General features: G+C 38.7%; 1 protein-coding gene across 4 annotated transcripts in view; it reads left to right on the forward strand.

The window, feature by feature from the left end:
- Window positions 1-20267, forward strand: part of TBL1X (transducin beta like 1 X-linked) — a 188451-nt gene that overhangs the window by 37574 nt on the left and 130610 nt on the right. For all 4 annotated transcript variants that reach the window (XM_041472328.1, XM_041472330.1, XM_041472326.1 and 1 more), the window contains exon 2: window positions 16785-16857. The gene's annotated coding sequence lies outside the window, so the exon portion shown is untranslated. The remainder of the gene's footprint in view (window positions 1-16784; window positions 16858-20267) is intronic.

Consider the following 20267-nt stretch of genomic DNA (forward strand, 5'->3'; position numbering starts at 1 on the left):
TCTGTTTATCTTCAATTTTCAACTACATGGCTGATACCTGGCTTTTGTTATTTGATGGGCTATAAAATTTGGTTTTGTGTCTGGTGCATTGAAAATGTGCAGCATATACATTTTTTTTTCTGATGATAATTGGATTAGAGTCTTGCCAGTCGTATTTACTTTTAAGAGTTTATGGTATAGATCCATTTGCATTTATGAAATTTTAATTGGTGTTTCTAACTGGAAGTGTTCACAGTATGTGTGTGTGTGTGTTTTCTCCTCCTCTCCTGGCATCTGAATACCTTACAGCTTTACTCATGTGAGTAGCTTTCATTCATAAAGAATTCTTTGACGGTCTCTGCTCTGAGATGTTTCTTGACATTTTTCACTATTCTTCTGTGATGAAAATCTTATTGCTGATGATAATGAGACACTGAAATGGAGACAGTGCAGAGAGCTAATTGACTTCGTATCAGATGCCCTTGGGCACAATGCATTTTCAGTCATCTCTAGATGAAAACCTTAAAAACAAGTGTGTTGCGTTTTCTCTTCTAAAAAAATTCCCCCTCTTCCCCACCCCATTGCAGATTTGGGCTTCTTATCATTGGTAATGACGTAACTGATCACTTTTGGAAGGTAAATATATTATGTGATTGCCTCTGACAGGACTTGCAGTGACTGAAAAGGACTGTTTCTTCAGCAAATCAAATTTTCTATGGTGCTTACTTGAAATAGGTGTTTTTGACGGAAGCTAAAAGCAGTGATCAGGAATAATCGCACCTGTGGGCAAGGAACGGGAAACCAAAGTGATGGATTAAAGGGTCCAGTTAAGAAGCTAGACCAAAAAAAAGAAGTGTATTTGGGGAGAAAACAGGAGTGAAACTATGAGTAAATGGAGCACTTAAGCATTTCCTATAAAGGAAATTCCTGCAATGATGCAGTGGGCTCAGGAGTACTTCCAAGCCATGAGATGGAGACTGGGTTCATACACCTCCTGACCTGTATTAGATGGGAACTGCACAGGCAGCTGCTCTTTCTCCTTAATTTCCACAGAGGGGACACCCTGGTCAAAGTGCTGGAGCTTTTGTGAGTGCAGTTGGCCCCCAGCATTATGACACATGGACAGTCGCATTCTGCTGCTTGCTTACAGAAACGGGGGAATACCTAATGTAACCTCTCCTTCTGGAGCTGTAGGGAGGTCGTGGTTTCTGGCACTCCTGGGCACAGCACTTGCTGCTGAGCTGCTGCAGTCCCTCCTCTGGGTTATTGGTCCAAAGGGGAGCTACTTGTGAGGCTGGAACCAGAATGTCACCCCAGAATAAAACAGTCCCATGCTGGGCCAGCACTAGCAAATAGAAAATTGGCCAAGTACAAAGAAGCAAGTAAACGAAGAATTGTTTTTGTTCCACTGAGGGATCTAATATAGGTTGCTCTCTGTACACAAGCAAGCTTCCATCAGTTACCAAATCCAGATCTGACAGCAGCATTTTTATAACTAAATCAGGACTTCCCAGTGTCATGTAGTAGAAACTACAGTGTCATGTAGAAACTGAAAATTAAAAGTGGGAGACATGCTACTTCTTCACTTGTTGGCATTCTAAAAAGAAATGTGGTTTTATTACCATTATTTTGTAATGTAAACTTCACTCATTTGAATTATTTTTCAAATTTTTCAAATTAGTTGTAGTTCATGATAAGCATTATTCTTTCAAGTATTTTCAGATGAGTGTGGTTGATGTAAGGCCTTGTCCTGCCACTGAGGTGTACCTGGCTGGAGCAGCCGATGTACCATGTGGATAGTCAGGACTCCAGGCAGCAAACTCCTCCTGTGCACTGTCTGTAGTAATTGTCAGTCACGGTGGCCTAAGGTTTGCTTTGATTTATAGACATAGGATGTGTTTCTTAGACAGGACCATATACTGAAAGATTGATGCCATGGAGCTCTCTGCTCTGGTTTCCACATGCTTCCATTTCTGCTCCTGGAGAATGCCAGAGTAGGAGAAGGCTGCTTTGTCAGCTTGTTAAAGGTGAGTGTTCCTGGGCTGTAGCAAGGGTCATCTTGCAGGTAGAATAGTTTCTATCTGTCTATTTGCCTGAAAATCTGTCCATTATATGTTATTTGAACTCATTATGAGGTCATATTTCATTTCAGCCCTGGAGGGCTGGCTTTCAGTATTGCTCCTTCAGGGGATTGTGGGTATATTCTGTAGGCTCTTACTATTCTTAAATTGTGTGCTGTTGGTCCACTGGTAGTTTCTGATCAGAGAAGATAGGTTGATAAACCTCATGTGTGTGTTTCAGTTTCCAAGATTCCCAGAACCCTTGGCATATACTTCATTACCAAAATAATTAAGAGCCTGCACTCTGAGTGATGGGGCAGTATTATACTGGCTTTGTCAAGGCTTGTACTAGGAAAAGAAAGAAAAGGATCAAATGATGGAAAGAGGAAAACTCATTTCCTCCCCTTCTGCATTATGGCTTCTTTTGGTTTATTTTTATGCCAAGGGCAGGAAAATTATTCATTTATGGACGATATTTACCTGCTTCTTTTAACCTCTGTTACATAAGATTGCTAAATACAGGAATGCACATGCAATATTTAGGTTGCTGTGAGACAAAGATATGCTCTTAACTTGGCCTGATCTGAAAACAAAAGCTCTTTTGGTCAGAATCACTAACACTTTTATGAAGTCTGTAATGATTATGCTACAGCCTGTGGTGTTAATGATGTTTACAAGTACCTCTCGTTTCCCTTTCCATTTGGGATTAAACTGATTCTGTATAAACACATACCATGTCTTGATCAACAGTGTCACTGAAATATGTAAAGCAGTGCTCATTTCATGTATAATGTTAACAGTACCACTTCTTTTTCTGTGAGGTTTGCCTTTCTCGGTAAACTTTTGGTTCTTAATTCATGACCATTGTGACTGAATCTGCATTTTCTCTCCAGATACTTTCCTGGGCTGTACTTCTGTTCTGAAGAGCTGCTGGGTAATGAATGGCAATTCATTCAGTGTTGTGCAGGGCTCAGCCACCTGCTGTCAGAGTAGGTCAGAGGATAAACTGTGGCTCGTTGCGAGAGAGTTCATCTCAACTGGCGGCCACAGTGAGACCTGAAGTCACTGGAGTTATGCAGCAGCTCTGGAGAGGGATTTAACAAAGACTTTATGCAGTACTGACAAAAATGTGTGAAAAGCTAAGCATAAGAAATCGTGGGAAATTCTCCATTTCTATTTGCCCTCAAAGGGCAAGCACCTTCTTTGAGGTGAAGAAGTTCACCTTGTGGTTTCAAAACTGGTTATACTTTTCTGTCTTCCACTTGACTTTTGCAGGCATAGTTAGAGGCTTGACTTCTGCGTTGCACGGAAGTCAACTCACTTCTTCTTTCCTTCAAACTGCACAGGGTCAATGTGACTGTTAAATTGCAAATATTTTGATAAGGGCTGTTTTGACAACATGCAAAAAGACTTGCTGCAAAGAATAAAATGGCCAAAGATAGAAAAAAAAATTACTTTCCTTGAACTTAACAGGATAGACTACTTAGACCCCTGATTTTAATTTCTGTCTTACCCTTTTCCCAAGCACTTTCCTCCTTTGTCTTTGAAAGGAGTGAACTTAAAAGATGAACATCTAAAGCTGGAAAAAGGTTATTAAAAATGGTGCTCTAAAATATTAAAAAGTTTTGAAAGAAGTAATTTAAATGGAAAAACCACTGTGTTGTTGGTGACTGCTTTTACTTCAGTAAGTTTCCCTTGAAAAATTCCAGTGTGGGTACGTTGAAATGCGTGGGTATCCCGCTGTAATTCAGAGTGGAGTCTTTCTGCTCTTTCATATTTGCATTTCCCAGTCTCAAGAGGGTGTGCCCCAAAACAGTACATTGACTCATTTTCTTACTCTCTTTTGGTACTACAGTGGACTAACCTTGACTTAGTGCTGGACTGGGTGGAATTGACTCAGAGCAGTGTCTGGCTGCTGGTCGCTGGTACAGGTCATGTTTCAGGGAAATTGGAAGGCTCTCCTTTTTAACGCTCCCTGGGGCTATCTCAAGTTATTTACCAACATTTTCAGTGAACTTAATACCTGTAAGAAATGTTTTACTGTTACTGCATGGAGTCATAGCTCTTTCAGATAGCATGGGTTGTTTTATTGTTATATTGATATTTAGGATAATTGGGATGTAAACTTTATTTAGCATGCTTGATCATCAGGAAGGCATAGAGGTCTTTAAGTAAATATTAGTATCTGGCATCATTTTCCTGTTGCTCTAAGTAGATAACATAATCTTTTCTGGCCTTTTTTTTTTTTTTTTTTTTAAGAGGTATTTGACTCATATGTCAGGTAGCTGCAAACAAAAAATCTAATCCTGCAAACACCAAAGCACGTGAGAAATTTTCTCAGATAAGCATTCTTACTGACATGGAGATTGCTGAGGTGAACGGTGGTTCACTGCATGTAGTAAGAAATCCTTGAGTGGCATCATTGGCTCTTAGAAGTGTGAAGGTGTCTGACAACTGTCAGCTTTAAAATATTTTTTATCTTTATATAAAGAATTACTTCAATGAAAGCACTCCCATGTGTATTATCAGAGGAAATAAGAATTCTCCGAAGTGTTTCTTTTGAAAGCTTTTCTCAGAGGTGTTACTATGCAGAATACACCTCTTCTTGTATCTAGACCAATTTTCGGAGGCTTTGACGATACAGTTTAGTCTGATATGCACCATACGAGTCTATTAAATAAAATATACATAGATTAAAATTCCTATGATTACCTTTAAAAAAAATAATTTCTTCATCAGTAGGACCTGCAGGAATAGTATAAAACTGTATCACAATAATGTTTTTGTTTCCACACTGATACTTTTTGTAGTAGCCTAGTTTAACACTTGACACCATTTGGCTCAGTTATAGTGTCAGGTATTTAGGTCCAGCCAATTCATATTAGGAGTTACTCAGTTTCTACATAATGCAAATATTTCTGCAGATCTTTCAACAAAGCTGTAACTTAGTATTTCAACAACCAACTTTATGTGCTTAATATGGAGTACTCTCTTCTGTGGAGAATCCCCTGTACTTTGAGTGTATTTCCTTGTAATCAGCTGTTTTGTGTTCCTGAGAGACTGAGTCTGCTTGGTGTAGAGGTTCAGCATGGTTTGGTTTCAAACTCTGCGTATGGGCAACCTTGCCCACACCTGTATCACCTGTGACAACCTGGAAAAGTGATTCCTCAGTGTAAATAATAGTGTCCCACAAGGTTCAGTGTTTAACTTGTTCATCAGTGACTTGGATGAGAGGGCAGATGCCTTTTATGAGGAAAGGCTGAGGTAGCTGGACCTGTTCAGCCTTGAGGAGACACAATTGACACAGGACCTAAACAATGTCTATCAGTATCTGCAGGGAGGTGTCAAAAGGACAGAGCCAGGCTCTGCTCAGTGGTGCTGAGCAACAGGACAAGAGACAATGGGCAGAAACTGAAGCACAGGAAGTTCCACCTGAACATGAGGAAGAACTTTGCTGTGCAAGTGACCACACAACTGGAATAGGTTGCCCAGAGAGGTTGTGGAGTCTCCCTCATGGGAGACATTCAAGAACCATCTGGACACAATCCTGTTGGATCAGCTGTCCCTACCAATCCTATCCATTCTGTGATGAATTTACTTGATAACACTGAATAATTTCACTAGGATGTTATAAAAGTCCTAAAAATGATGGGAGTCTAGTTGATAGTCCACTGCTCAGTGTCTGAGTGGCCAGCTGGTTACTTTGTGTGGAGAACTTCAGTGGGTCTTTGGAATAAGTAGTATTAGGAAATTTTAATTGCTGTGCTGCTGCTTTGATGCAAAATTCAGGAGAGTAAACTGAAGGAAGTCATTTTGGTCTTGTGTGTTTTGCTTTTGATCTTCTGAATAAATTTAAGTTTACTGTAAATGTATCAAAGTTAGGAAGCTCAAGCCAAAATCATTACTGAAGTCATGCCCCTGGCAAACCTGGTAAAATACCACTCATAACATTTTTGAGTGCTCCTCCTGTAGTTTCTTTCTTCCTTTTTATAGCCATATTGTTTCTGGTTTTCAGATTATTATCCCACCTGACATCTGCATATGCTGAGACCTTTTCCTGTATTAGTTCTATACTTTCACATCATGCATGTATGTGCACACTGCATTTACAACATACATTAATCACAAGATACTCTTCAGTGTTAGAAAGGAATGTGCTGTAGATAAACATGTTTAGGAGCTTTAGATTCCCTGGATTTGAAGGGCATTAGGCTTGCTAATGTAGGCATAGGCTCTGTGTTGGGCTTATGCTTTTTTTTTTTTTTTTTGACAATTTGGATATAAGGATTAAAAAGTAAAGTTGCAAGGTTAGTCAGAAGGAATAAGTGGGACCTAGTGGCTAGAAATAGAAGTATTGATGAGAATTTGTCCAAGTGTGTTGTGGTTTGAAAAACCTCTTTCTTTCATGCTAACATCAAAACCACTGCTGAGATATAGATAATTTAGTATTCTTGAGACTGAAAAACCTCTTTCTTTCATGCTAACATCAAAAACACTACTCAGATATAGATAATTCAGTATTCTTGAGATATTAATTGAAAGATCAAGCACCACAAGGCAGTAATGCAAACTTCCTTAATTTAGTCTCATAACTGTGTATTATCCCTGGCCAGTAAGGGTAATTTTTTGTAAATCACTGTGATTCTTGTCCTTCCTGATAATGCCATATCACATTGTCAGTTTGAAACACTGCCTGCTCATTTTTGCTTGCAAACTGTGATGCTTCTTTTTTGTACATATACGTACAAAGATCTCAGTATCTGTTTGTATACATGCAAACTGTATGCCTTATTTGCAAATGTATCTTTACAAATGTATTTTCCAATTAGAGAATGTGAGTGCATTTTACTGGTGGGACTTTATAAGAGGTACATACATTTGTGTTCAGATAGAAGTGAAATTTTGAATTCTTCTGGATATGCTGCTAGTTTTCTGCATGAGATTCCATTTTTAGAAGTAGAAAGTACTATCTGCTAGTATAGATAGTAAGATGTATCCATATTAGTGTCTGTTAGGATGAATGGTTAGTATTAGTAGTGTCGGTTTTATGGAAACTGAAATTTTGATATATAAATATAATGTATATAGATCCCAACTGTAAACACCAGGAAATAGTTGTTCTGGTTTGCAGATTCCTTACTTTTTGTCAGCATAAGTCAAGCATGCACTCGGTCAAAAGTATGTGTATTTTATATTCCAGGTGTCATAGACCTCACCAGAATTGTGCCTGATACTTCTCTGCAATTTCAGGGAAGCATAGCCTTTTCCATTATCAGAGACCAAAGGGCCAAATTTATACATTCAGATCATGATAATGAAGACAGAAAACCATCTTTGCAAGGTGGGACAAATTACACTAATGCAGTTTATTAGAATGCTGAGTGGTGCTGCAGTTTTGTGTGAGATGGGTCATGATCAGCCTTGGGAGAACTGGGTGTAGGATGGATTTTCATCACTTCTGTTGTAAAAGGAAACCTAAGCCAGCATGGACAGGTTTTCCCCTCACTGCTGCTGGGCGGTGAGGTAGCTGTGAAGAGTATCTACTTCTTCCTGTAGCTGACTCAGCTCAGCTGGCCAGCAGTAAGGTGCTGGGTCATGCCAGTTCAGTTGCTTCTGGTCCATACCTTCCTTCAGCAATGCATGAAAGTGCTCTGAAAACTTAAATATCTAGAAGGTACATATTTCATCTGTGGAAGCAGTGTAGAGAGTTGTCTACAATTTCTCTGAGGTAGTGCACAGCTGCAGTATTTAATGTTAAAAACACTGAATTCTACACCGTGGGCTATTAGCAGAAGTTATCCTGTCTGCCGTAGCTATTTCTGAGCTGTTTCCAGTATTAGTAGTGGGTTACTCTGTGAAGTTGGGTCTAAATGGGAAATGATTAAGGTGTGTATGTGATAATGAGTGAAAAGGAGAAATCAAGTTTGATTGTAGCTAAGATACTTATTTTCTGAGAAAGTAGTATTCTGCTTGACTAGAATGCTTGCTTTATTTATAGAAAAAAGCTCCCATGTCCTTAGCTCACAGGACAGTTCTGGCTCTGCTAGTTGCTTGGTAAGAAAAAATACTTTTTGGAATGCGTCTGCAAAACATTCATGGCATTTCTTGGCAAATAAAAGATCCTGAGCATTAAGGGAAAGTAGTTCTTGTTTTGTCTAGTTCTAGTAATGTTCGTGTTTTGGACAAACTTTCCACAAAGACAGGATTTTTTTTTGGGAATATTTGATTGTAATAATGAAACTAACACTATGATGTGAGTAGCTAAAACCTACTGGCTTGTGTAGGCACCACAAAGCTGTTTAGTACCAACCCAGTTAGTCCCTTTATCCATCATGATTCTTTGACTTTGTGCCTTTGTGCTCCTGCAATTTTAGATTTTCTGTACCTTTTCCTCGTGAAACCAGGAGCCTGACATTTCCAGTATGATCTAAATTTTTGAACAAAAAGAACATTCAATTTATAAACTTAGAATCCTGTATACATTTTTCAGGAGAATATATCAGTGTTGATGTGAGCTTCTGTAGAAGTGGTTATCACTGGGCAGCTTTTGCTCTGGCAGCTAAGAGCAAGTATGTGTGGGAGGAGGTGGTCTAGCACCTAGTGACTTGTCTGGGTGGAATTGCCACAAAAAGGCACTTTCGGTGCTGGCTGAGGACATACAAACAAAGTGGTGGAGGTTTGGCCTTTCTGGGTATCTTCTGTGTGGCTCCTGAGCAGGCTGATGTGGTAGACAAGTGGCCATACAGAACCACCCATTTAGAAATTATTTTTGAGTGCAAGCACAGGCATTTGGTGTGGAGTATCAAGAGTGCTTGTTGCTGTGCACTGTGTAGTTCATCTGCTTGCTGCTGGGGTTCAGAGGTGTATATTTAGGATTAAGAATCTGAGAGTCTCAGTTGCTAATTCAGCTCTGCAAGCCCTCAGTGCCTTGTCTGAGACGGGTCACACTTATCTTTATCTCAATATGCAAATATCTAAAATGAGAAGAACATCTGCTAAGATCATAGGAGGTTGTGTAGATGATTTAATGGCTGTAGCAGTCTGAATTAGGTAAAGTGCTGTGATAATGCCACTAAGATGGCTCTAAGCCACCAGTGTGATGCTGCTGTGAGTCTAATGTGCTTCTGCAATGCATTAGACATGATACTTTTGGAGAGAGAGAGAGAAATGCTAATAGCATTTCCTAAAGCCTCCCTGAAACCTCATTTGTAATGTTGTGTCTGGTGATCTTTGCAGTGAGCAGAAAGATGGACTTAGATTGGAGCAGGTGCAAAGACAGTTTAATAAGCTACACAGATTTATTCTGGAATGACAGTAGAAAGTTAAGTTATTACATGTGTCTTTGGATTTGAAGTATTGAGGTCTCCAAGGGGTCTGAAGGGAGACTGAAACTGCTTGTTTTGATTATATTTATTTGGCATTAACAACATGCTTCAGTCTTTTCAGTGGTTGCTAGTGGATAAGAGAAGCGTGCTTTTTCTGCTCTTCTTCCAAACCCTTTAATAACCCTTTAATAACAACGTATTTTACTTGTCCCCTGTTCTAGTCCCCACCTTCTAACATCCATCATGGAACCAATTACTAGATCTGGGGTCAGGAATGAATAGAACATACAATTTTTGTTCTTTTTTTGTTGTGTTAAACACGGTCCACTTACTGTGATCATTTAGGGGAAGTTGCTACTTTGCAATTACTAAAAACATGCAGCTATTGCAAAGACATAGAAAATAGCAAGTTGTAAAGCTGTAGTATAATTGTAGCCTTTCCTATAGCTGCTTTACCTTTTGTAGGGTATTGAGAAACATTTTGTGGGGTTTAGATACACAGTGGAAACTGCAGAACTGAACATTCATCGTGTGGTTGCCTGCAGTTGCATGTTCATCCCGAAAGAGTCATCCTGTGTCTCTGAGGTGTGCTGAGGCACAGTGGAATGCTGGGTTGGTGGTCCAGTGGAGCTGTAGCATTCTTTCTGCTACTCAGACTGGACTGTTTGGTGCAGAGAAGTTTCTCAGTCATCTGTCACCTTCTGTAGCCCAGAAGAACCGTTCTCAGTAATTGATGTCTTGCAGTTTGGTTATCACTCTGCCTTTGCATTTTTGGCCTTTCTGTGAGAAACTAGACTTGCAGGGAAGTCAGCATATCATCAATGACCTCAGATTCAGGGAGGGAACTACAGAAGCAAAATGAGATGCAAAATTCTTTCAAAAGCTCTAAATTTGGTATTAGGTAACGAGAATGTGGGCAGGAAGCAAAGAAAAATAAGTGCTTCCATTAGGTTGTCTTGTTTTTTTTCAGAAAGCTGCAGCCTGAGAGGGGCATAGTATTTATAACATATTCATGGCATAGCAGCTTCCTGGTAAGTGTGCAACAGGAGGAAGTGTTGTTCCTAAATTAGTAAGTGAAAAAGTGGCTGATAAAGGATGGCATACAGATTTCTAGATTTTATTCCAGACAGGATTTAAATAGAAGGTTTCTTCTCAGTATCTAATTGGAGGGCCATATAAAAAAGTAAGATATAATTTCCTGGTGTTGGTAAGCTCAGACCAACACCAGACATTCAGCTGGCTGTGAGAAGGCTCTATGTTTTATATGATTATTGTCATTAAAATAAATATCTTAAGGAATGGCTATAATGTTAGCCTGGGTATTTGTAACATACCTTGTTAGGCAGTGGTGTACTCTCAAGGAAGAGAAATAATAAAGTAATATTGTTCCTGCTTCTTTTAGTAACTTGCCATGTGGTTTTGCACATATTTCAAAAGAAGACGAATAACTTTGAGTAGATAATTAATGTTATAATCGAGGCCAATTGAATGTCACTTTTATTTTTTACCAAAAAAAGCAGTAGCTCCCATTCAGGATGAATTTCCTTTCAAAAATGAACTGAGTTCAGAAGATTGTACTTCTACTTGGCTGACTAAATGTAATAGCAAATCTTCCAAAAATTCTGGCCATAACATTTGCATTAGACTATTAAAATGGATCTGACTTATAATTTACTTTGAGATCAAATACAAAAAATGTGCTAGGGATTAAGTTTTAATTGAAGGGGCTTATACTGTGGAACATTTCTTTCTGTTCAACACCTTACAGATCATCAGTCTGGGTGGAAGAATGCACTGAAACCTTTCATGGACAATTGTGTGACAGCAACTGCACTGTTTATATTTAAACATCTCTATTACTTTCTAGCAATGCCCTTCATGATGAATTCCTGTAATTAGTGGTTCCTGAAAGTATCAACACCTCCTCTCTCCCTCAGCTCTCTGAAGTGTGAAGCTCAAGGATCAAAGAAATGTTAACTATATTGGCTGTAGGCTGTATAAAGTATAATCCCAGATCACTTGTTTGCTGGAATGTTCTAGGACTTGCCTGTGTAACCAAGTTAACTATCACCAGCCAGACCATAACAGCTATAGTGATGATGCTTGCTCTAGAAAGAGAGATGTTCTGAGGTGAGCTGGGCTTCTTTTGGATGAAGGTTGTTAAGCAAAAAACCTTTTCATTGCCAAACCCTCCCCACCAGACCGTTTAATGGAAGATTTAAACTAGTTCATTGTGTGTTTCTGTCACCATTACAATGGTAAATTTTCCATGTCAGGAAACCATTAGATGGTAAGAATCATCATTTTCCTTCTTCTTGCAGGCTTTGGGGAGGCACAGGCACTTTTGATTTTGAGAAAGTGGGGAAAGGGGTGATTCTTGTCTTGGTACTTGTGGTTTTTGGGGGGAAATTAGGGGCCTTCATTTGTAAATTATTCTCTTGAGCTTTCTGGCAAGGACCTATGTGTGGGTGTGAGCTAAGTGTATTTTTCATGTCACTGGTGATGGAAACTAGAATATAAACATCGTGGTACAAGGGATGCCAGGAACTTGTGAGGAGGGGAAAAAATCAGAGTAGAAAGATTTCCTAAAATAAAAGGAGGCAAGTAGTTAGAGTTGTTCTATGGCTTTTTGATCAGTTTACCAGTGATTTTTTTTGTATTTTGAGGGGTTTCATGTTATGTGTGTGTTAGGTTTTTTGTATTTATTTAATTCAGAATCAATCTACTGCTAATAGCTGTGTTATTAATTTCCTGTTCTCCTAGCTAGCAAACCCATTTGACTATACTGATTAATAGGATACTCAGAATGCCAACTTTGGAGTAATGTCTCAGATCCCAAGTGACAATTGGCTTCTGTATGAGTTGTAGTCATTGCATTAGTTAGGTTTTGAAGCCCAGTTCCCAGAGCATGATTCATATTGACTGTCCTCCATTCTCCATGGGAAGTGACAGTGGTGAATTTCCTGCGTCAGGCAATACTGGGAATGGGAGTCAGGATAACTAAATCTCTTTCTGCCCTCAACACCAGCAGGAAATATAAGAAGTGGAAGAACAAGCAGTTCTATGAATTAAATATATTTATGTGACTGTCTGAGACCTCTTCAGAAGAAATAAGAAAAAATACCATCTTACATGATATCGTGAACATTTTTATTTCCCTGTTGCATTTGGGATCAAATAAAGATAATTAGATACCACTTTAGCATGAAAGTGTACTTAACTCAATATGGCTCAACAGAGGAATGAGTGATTTATTTGTAAATACTATGTTGATTAATGATACTAAATTTGTACTTAATTTTTTTATGTTGGACACAAAAAGGGTTGTGGAAAGGTTATGTTGTTGTAGTGTACCTAAATATTTTTGATAATTTGCTATTTAAATATTAAAAAGTAACTATTCTACAGATTTTTTTTTCAGTTAAATCAGGGAGATATTTTTTCTTTTTAGATTCAATGTTGAAAGAACTAAAACGTACTAGAAAATTCTCTTCAGCAGAAAACTTCTAGCACTGAATCATTCATCTGTACTCATTAAGTAAAGTATGCTCTGATTAAATGGCCACAGTAGCAGTAATACAGTAGTAGCACAGGAGGGATCTGTCCATATTCCAGGAGTGCAGCACAGGCTGCACAAGTATCTATCTACCCACCTGGGAGGCAGCTCCATGGAAAGGGACGTGGGTGTTCTGGGGGGCAGAGGGTTCCACGTGAGAGAGCACTGTGCTGCTGTGGCAAGGGATGCCAGCGGGGTGCTGGGCTGCAGCAACAGGGGAATCACCAACAGAGATAAGTTAAGAGTCATTGTCCCACTCTGCTCCGTGCTTGCCAGGCCACACTGGCAGTGCTGTGCTCACTTTTGGTCCCCGCTGTGCGAAAACGTGAGCACAGGCTGGGGAGGGTCCAGAGAGGGGCCACAAAGATGAGCAAAGGGCTGGGGACCTGCCACGTGAGGAAGGGCTGAGAGAATGGAGTGTGTCCGCTCTTGTGCAAAGAAGGCTCGGTGGCTACAGGGATGGTGGAAACTCCCTTTTTACAAGGAGTCCCGTGGAAGAGATGAAGGGTAATGATTAAAAGTTACTCTTGGTTAGATTCTGATGGAACACGAGAGGAAAAATTTTCATAACGGGAACAATCGGCCATGGGAATAATGTTCCCAGGGAAGCTGTGGATTCCTCAGCATTGGACCCTTCTAAGATTTGTCTGGACACGGTGCTGGGCCTTCTTACCTAGACTGTGCTTCTGCCATGGAAGGTTGGATCACACGATTCAAAAGGTCACTTCCAACCTGGTATTCTGTAATATTCTAAAATCATCTTAAATTCTGCCTAAGCGCTCTTAACCCACCCACACACCAAAGGCAGAGAAGTTGGAGACAGAATAGGAAGGTGTCTTTGGTTAGCTCATACTTTATGGCAAAAGTAGATGAAGGTATGCTACAGTCTACTTTCTTCTGTAGAATAATAATAAGAACACTTATCCTTGGTAAATAATGCCAAGAAAACCCTGTTTTTAATTAAATCCCCTTTCCCCCTCTCCCACAGTACTTAATATCTGAATCAAGGGCTGTTTTCTCTTTGGAAAAAATGTTTTAAAAAGTATAAGTAACTTGCTATTATATTAGATGTAGATTGAGTTTAGGTTGAGACTTAGACTCTAAGTAACTTTATTGTGGTTCATTGTAGAAGGATTTTGTTTTTAAATTTAAAAGAGTGGATGGTGTTAATCTAACAGCAAGACAGAAGTAGCTACAGTCCACAAAGGCTTCATACAGGTGCCTTGACATCTAAATATATAGGAGTCTGTAGTGAGGTATTTAAATGCCTAAAATTCTATTTCTGCACTGCTGGTTTGGCTTTTCTTCTGCCCCAGTTCTTCTGGGATCCTGAAATTAAGTGTTCCTGCTCATTAGCCCTTGTACAGATCTCTTTAACACCCGTCATTAGAAGTGAGTTCTGCACAAAGCGTAGCAGCCATGGCTGCAGCATGCTAATCATAAAGACTGCATAGGAACCAGGAAAACACATGGACTTAGCTGTTGAGAAGAAATTTGGAAACTGCCAGGGCAGGAGGGATGCACAGGAAGTGAGCGGGGGAGTAAAGAAGTGGGAAAAACATTGGAAGGTGAAAAGTGATATGGAAAAACGAAGAGATCTGTGAAGGGTGCAGAAAGCTGAGAGATTAAAAGGAATGCTGGTACAGGAGAGCTGGAAGCTAATGGGACTCTGGTTATGGGGTGGGAGCAATATATGGTATAATGAAGTTGTTGAGAATGAAGTGGTCACTGAAACAGCAGGACTGGGATCCCAAATAGGAAACTGAGCCTAAAGACAAGAGTGGATGGGGGCAGTAGCACATGTCCACAGGACTCGCAATCATGAGGCTTGGATGAGAAGTTTTGAGGGAGACTGAATATCTGTATTGAGCGAGATGGAGCTTCTCCATTTCAGTGGCTAATGTCTTAAGTAAACCAAGTTCAGAAAGCTGCCTTGAGTAAAGAGCTACAAAGAGCAAGTCCTGCAAAGCTGGGAAAGCACAGAATTAAGATTGTCTAAAATATGTTAACTGAGCTCCCCTGGACATTTGCATTATGATACAGTTTTAAATTCTATGATCTCAGCATTGTATGGTCTTTCCAAGTGGAACAGATGTGTATGAAGACTGCAGCAAAGAAGGACAGGTCTCGGGAAACCTGCTTTTATTTGTTGTGGAAACCCTAAGACAGGTAGTGAACGGGGCAGCTCACAAGTGAGGGGAGACGTGTCACCTTAAGTAAAGAAACTAGGTGGATACAGCTTCTCCAGCAAATTAAGGTATTATAGAAAGCTAAATACTCAGAAAAAATGAGTTTTAGGAACCTGGTTGAACAGCAAAGTTTGTAATGCTCCTGATTTTGAAGTTTTCTTGTCTCTGGGATCACATGAAGCCCTTGGCAGGGGTGTGTTGTTACCTGGCAGCACCAAAGGGAGCTCTGTCCCAGAAAGGGCATTTCTGTCCTCAGAGTGCTGTTCTGGAAAGCACAGGGTAACCTGGAGCAGTGAGGGTGTAGAGCTGTGTGTGACCATGTGGAGTGCAGCCACTGGGTAGAGTTTCACGACTCTTTTAGCTGCTGTATTCACTGAATGAGGCTGGGGTCCTGTGGGAAAAAAACCTGTGTGTTATCACCTAATACAAAGTCAGTCAAACTGGATTTGAGCAAGGGTGCCCAATTAACTGCAAATCCTTGGAAAAAAACCAGAAAAAACTTCTGAAGAGCTTACCTCAAGAATTTGTTAGTTCCCACATCATTGGATACCTATCTTACATTAGGATTTTAGAGTGTTGATGTGTGTATATAACTTGTTGACCTCTGGTTCTTTAAATGACATGCTTTCTGTACATTTCTTGTGGGAAAATATTTGCAAAAAACCTAGGAAAATCTGGGAAGTAAGGTTACAATCAGTTTTTTAATTTCTGTTGACTTCTGGTAAAATCTTCTTTGAAAAATTGTACCTTGCTTAATTTCCCAATTATATATTTACTTGCATGATGGAGAAGACAAAAAATTATTTTCCTTTGATCTGATGTAATTGGAGCTGTATTTTAGGGGAGCTAATTCAATCTTGTCTGATTATATCCTTACCATGGTCAAAAGTAAGGCTGCAATTTCTATTTAAGGAGACTGGTTACAGAGGTTGTGTCATATCAAATACATTGCTTTTCTACTCTTTTACTGTTAAATGGGCTGCTCTAAATTAGATGGTCTAATTCTGGAAAATTTGAATACATGCAGGTGGACTTTTGTGTCAGCAAAGCCACACTTATTTAATTGGCGCTCCATATGTCTGCAAAAATTGATTCCATATGGTTGAATGGCACATTTTGAAAATGTTTTTTAAATTCATACTAGTGCCAGGAGAAAGAATAACTCTATTTTTTGAGCTCCTTAACTGACAGTGCACCTGTACACGAACCTTCTTTCAATTTTTAAAGCAGTAATTGAATACGTAGGATTTGCTTGTCACATGTTAACAGCTTTAAGGTAGTTTAAATATGTGGCTAACAAAGGCTTAACAGTGTGTTCTCTGTTTATACTCCTAAAAACAAGTGATGAAATATACCTAAACCATGCAATCCCACCATCTATTAGGATGAATTTACATGAGTTTTCTTACAGAAAACTCTTTCATTTAGGGTCATGGTAAATCCATATATATATATATATATATATATACTCATCAAATAAACCCCGTTTTTTTACATGGGGAAAACAGCTTTGAGTTTGCTTCAGGTTAACCATATTGATGGGAAATAATCCTGTGGGAAAAACTGGAGATCTGAATTCTTAAATTGGGGCCATAAAAGTTGATACAATCAAGAGATGAACTTATGAGGAGTAATGTAAATTAATGTTTTATTTGTTTCTTTTTATTGTGCACAGGTACCTAAGGATAACACTGGCCTGAAGGGAAAATCTGGGGCAAACTGGGGACCTTGACTGTTCTTGCACCTGAGTAAGTGAATACTTAGTGGAAATCAGCTTTACAAAATGTTAAGACTGTGAAATATTTTTCAGCATCTCCATGCCTAATTGCAGTTGTAAATTCAGACAATAGTTTGGCTTTTGAACTGACAAAGACCAGAAGTGGTAGAGTACCTGCAAGGGAGGGAATGTGCTATAGAGCCTTCAGTGCTTTGTTGTTTTTGTTGTTTTTGTTGCTGCCCTTGAAGTCTCTATAGACTGAAACATAGCTTATAAACTGGATTTCTTGGTATTTTGATGTTTTGCCTTTGCAGTTATTTATCTTCAGACTAATGTCTGAGTTTCTTAAAGCTTAAATTGATCTTGCTGGTTTGTAATCATACTAAGGAACTGAGACTCAGCAGAACTGAAGGTCAGGCCAGGTTAAATATGAGGTCATCAGAGGGTGAAGGCTGAGAAGATGACCTTGTGGAAGGTTGTCTTGGAAAGGATGAATGCTCACTTCATGAGGGCTGTTTTTTGAGACAAAAACTATTGTCTTAATTGGGGTTTGCTTTCACTAAAACAGGACAGGGACAGCTTTTCTTCATCAGCTTGGATGGGGCATGTGGTAGACATTCTTTGGCATCTGGAGTCCCCCAGTCCCAAACCCAGCCTACACACTTTTCTGAAAGGCAGGAAGAGTATTTTCCATTTATCCACCCAGCTTTCTTTCCTGGCAACCCAAGCATTATTCTGGTTGCAAAAAATTATTTTACATGTTGAAAAGGTACGTACGTTGATGTGTTACTTACTACTTAATGCATTTATTTAATCATACATATTCATATATGAAATGTCTGTAATATTAATAAGCAGATAATTTTTTTTATAGCATGAAACGTCTTTCTACTGGTAACATATTTTTTTAAATGGGCAAGTTAATTGAGTTTTCTGAAACAATTGCCAGAGTGGAGCCTTTCTTCCTGTTGGCATTTCTCATGCTAAAAGAATTATCTTTGGTTTTAGAGAGCTTTACTAAAATGAATATCCTTACTGGTATCTACAATAAATTTTGAAAAAAAAATACTTACCAGCTGAAAGTCTTTCAATTTAATCTGGTCTAAACTTGTTATCAGTGCTGTTTTTTCCAAATCTGTGACGTGGTTTATTCATATTCTTCTACTTAATTAATGAACTTACAAATTTATATCCATCACATCATTGCATAAAAAAGTGTATTTCATTTTGCTAGAGTATTTATTGTGTTTATCCCTGCAGTAGAGTAGTAGACAAAAATGTCTCTCATTGCTTTCAATATTAAAGAGAATTAAATATGTAACCTAAAAATCTGCCAGGCTTTGTGAGCTCTGCACACATAAGACTTCTAATTCATTGAGAAGTACATCATGGTAGCATTTAGCATTATAGTTCTTTTATTTGTAAGTTAGGTGAATTACAAATAATGCCTGAGACTGTTTTATAAGTAACTGGTTGCTTTCCTGTGCATTAGCACTTCTCATTGAAGTTCTGGTTCCTTGCCTTGCACTTGCTGTGTATGGTTTTAGGAATTAAGTCTCTGGACTAGTGAACAGGTGTAAGATTTATTAAAGAAGAGAAGTTCAGTGTTCTTAAATGATAGTGGCATGTTTTGAAATCCCAGTTTGCTCAACAGCTCTGTTTTAAATCCAGCAGGGACCTTTGAGAGAGGTTTTTGCCCTGTTTCTTTTAGCTTCTATACTAACATGAAGCAAATGTTTTCATTTATTTCCTGTGTTATCAGTCCTATTCTGCATATTTTAGTCTATTGCTTTTGACAGTGATGAAAGACAGCTATTTCCCAACCTTTTGTATTTTGGGTGCTGCATAAGCTCAGCTGTTCATTTTGGGAATATTTTCTTCTCCTGATTTGTTCCCGATTCCTCATTTGAAAGGCAGCACTAGAAATTCCAGATGCAATTGCAGTCTTCTTGGAATTGTAGTTTAGATTTTGTGCCTATGTACATGAGACAGAAGCTTGCCCATACAAAACAAAGGCAGTCATTCTGCTGGACTGGAGGACCTGTAGGTATGGTGACAAAGATACTGTGTCAGTGTTGTGTTACTTTGTACTTGAAAATTGTCTGTAATTGTTGTCTAATAAGGTAGAAGTCAAAACTAGTGAACTAAGAAATGGAGATAATCCAATTGAATTGTGTAGTGTGTTCCTTCATGAATATAGGATTGATCTCTAGGTGTTTTACCCAGTTTATTGTTTGCCAGTTACTGTAGTTACTGCATCACCTACAGATTTTCTCATTCAGACTTGAAATTGAGTGCCTTGGGGCAAGATTTTCTTTCATTTTCTCTCTGAAAATGAACTGGCCTTGGTTTTGAGAGCATCCTGTGTGCAGCAGTTCTTGTGCCTGCCGTTCTGGAAAGATCAACTGCTTTTGTGCAAATCTACATCTAGGAGTGATAAGTAAATGTATCAGTGGTGTTACCTCGTTCTGCTGCCTTCTGTTCTTTTCCAGGGATTGGTAGGAATTGGTCTGTGCTGTACTTAGAGGCTGAAGTGAAGCTGACTGGTGTTGTTGCTGTAGCCTGTTGATAGCATAGGATGAAGCTTTTCAACTTCTTTTAGCAGTTAATTTCACAGAGATTGCTATTATTTTTGTAAATCACAGTGTATGGTTTCTGACAGCTTTTAAAGATGTCATATGCTCTGCTGTTTATAGTGTAGAAGTCTCTGGGGATTTAAAACTTTCTCTACAGTATCTCTCTCACAGAGATCAATTAAGTTTCTAATTAAAGTTTTATCAACCTAGCATCTATTGAAATCCTAAAAATGTTGGTGTTTGTTGAGACAAACATAGGAGGTTTTCTAACCTCATGAGAAAATTTTTATTGAGAATTGTTGGGGTTTTTTTTTATATTTTTGAGTGTTTCTTTGTTGTTCACAGAGTGGTGTTTGAATAATGGAAAGCTTTAGTAGCTGAAATTTTTAATGAAAAGAAACCAAACAAATTTATTTAAACAATTTTATGATTAAAATAGTTTGTTCTCAGCTAACAAAACTGTAATTGTAATCCTTCCCCATTCTTTTTGTCTTTGAAAGACTACTCATTTTGATCAGACCTAAAATGTTGATGACAATTATATCTCTTTGTTTCACCTGAAGCCTTTCTGTCATGTTTGGAAAATTGTATATCACTACATATGAAAGGTACCAAAGTCCTGAGGTGGGCCTCAGCATTAAAATATATAGACACTTTTGCTTTATGAGGCTGTAAACCAGATAATTCATCACTACTGACAAGCTGGAAGTAGATGTGGGCTTTTAAAGAACAATATGTTATATTAGAAATTCCTTAGGAGGGGGAGTGTTTGTTTTTAGGAATTCCTGGAGAGTGGAAGCATGTTAGAATGGTATTGTACATGTAATAAATCATGCACTTGGCCTAAGTTGGTTTTTTTTCCTTT

Source organism: Pyrgilauda ruficollis, unplaced genomic scaffold, assembly GCF_017590135.1.
Source record: "Pyrgilauda ruficollis isolate IOZ18807 unplaced genomic scaffold, ASM1759013v1 scaffold29, whole genome shotgun sequence".
Taxonomy (NCBI): domain Eukaryota; kingdom Metazoa; phylum Chordata; class Aves; order Passeriformes; family Passeridae; genus Pyrgilauda; species Pyrgilauda ruficollis.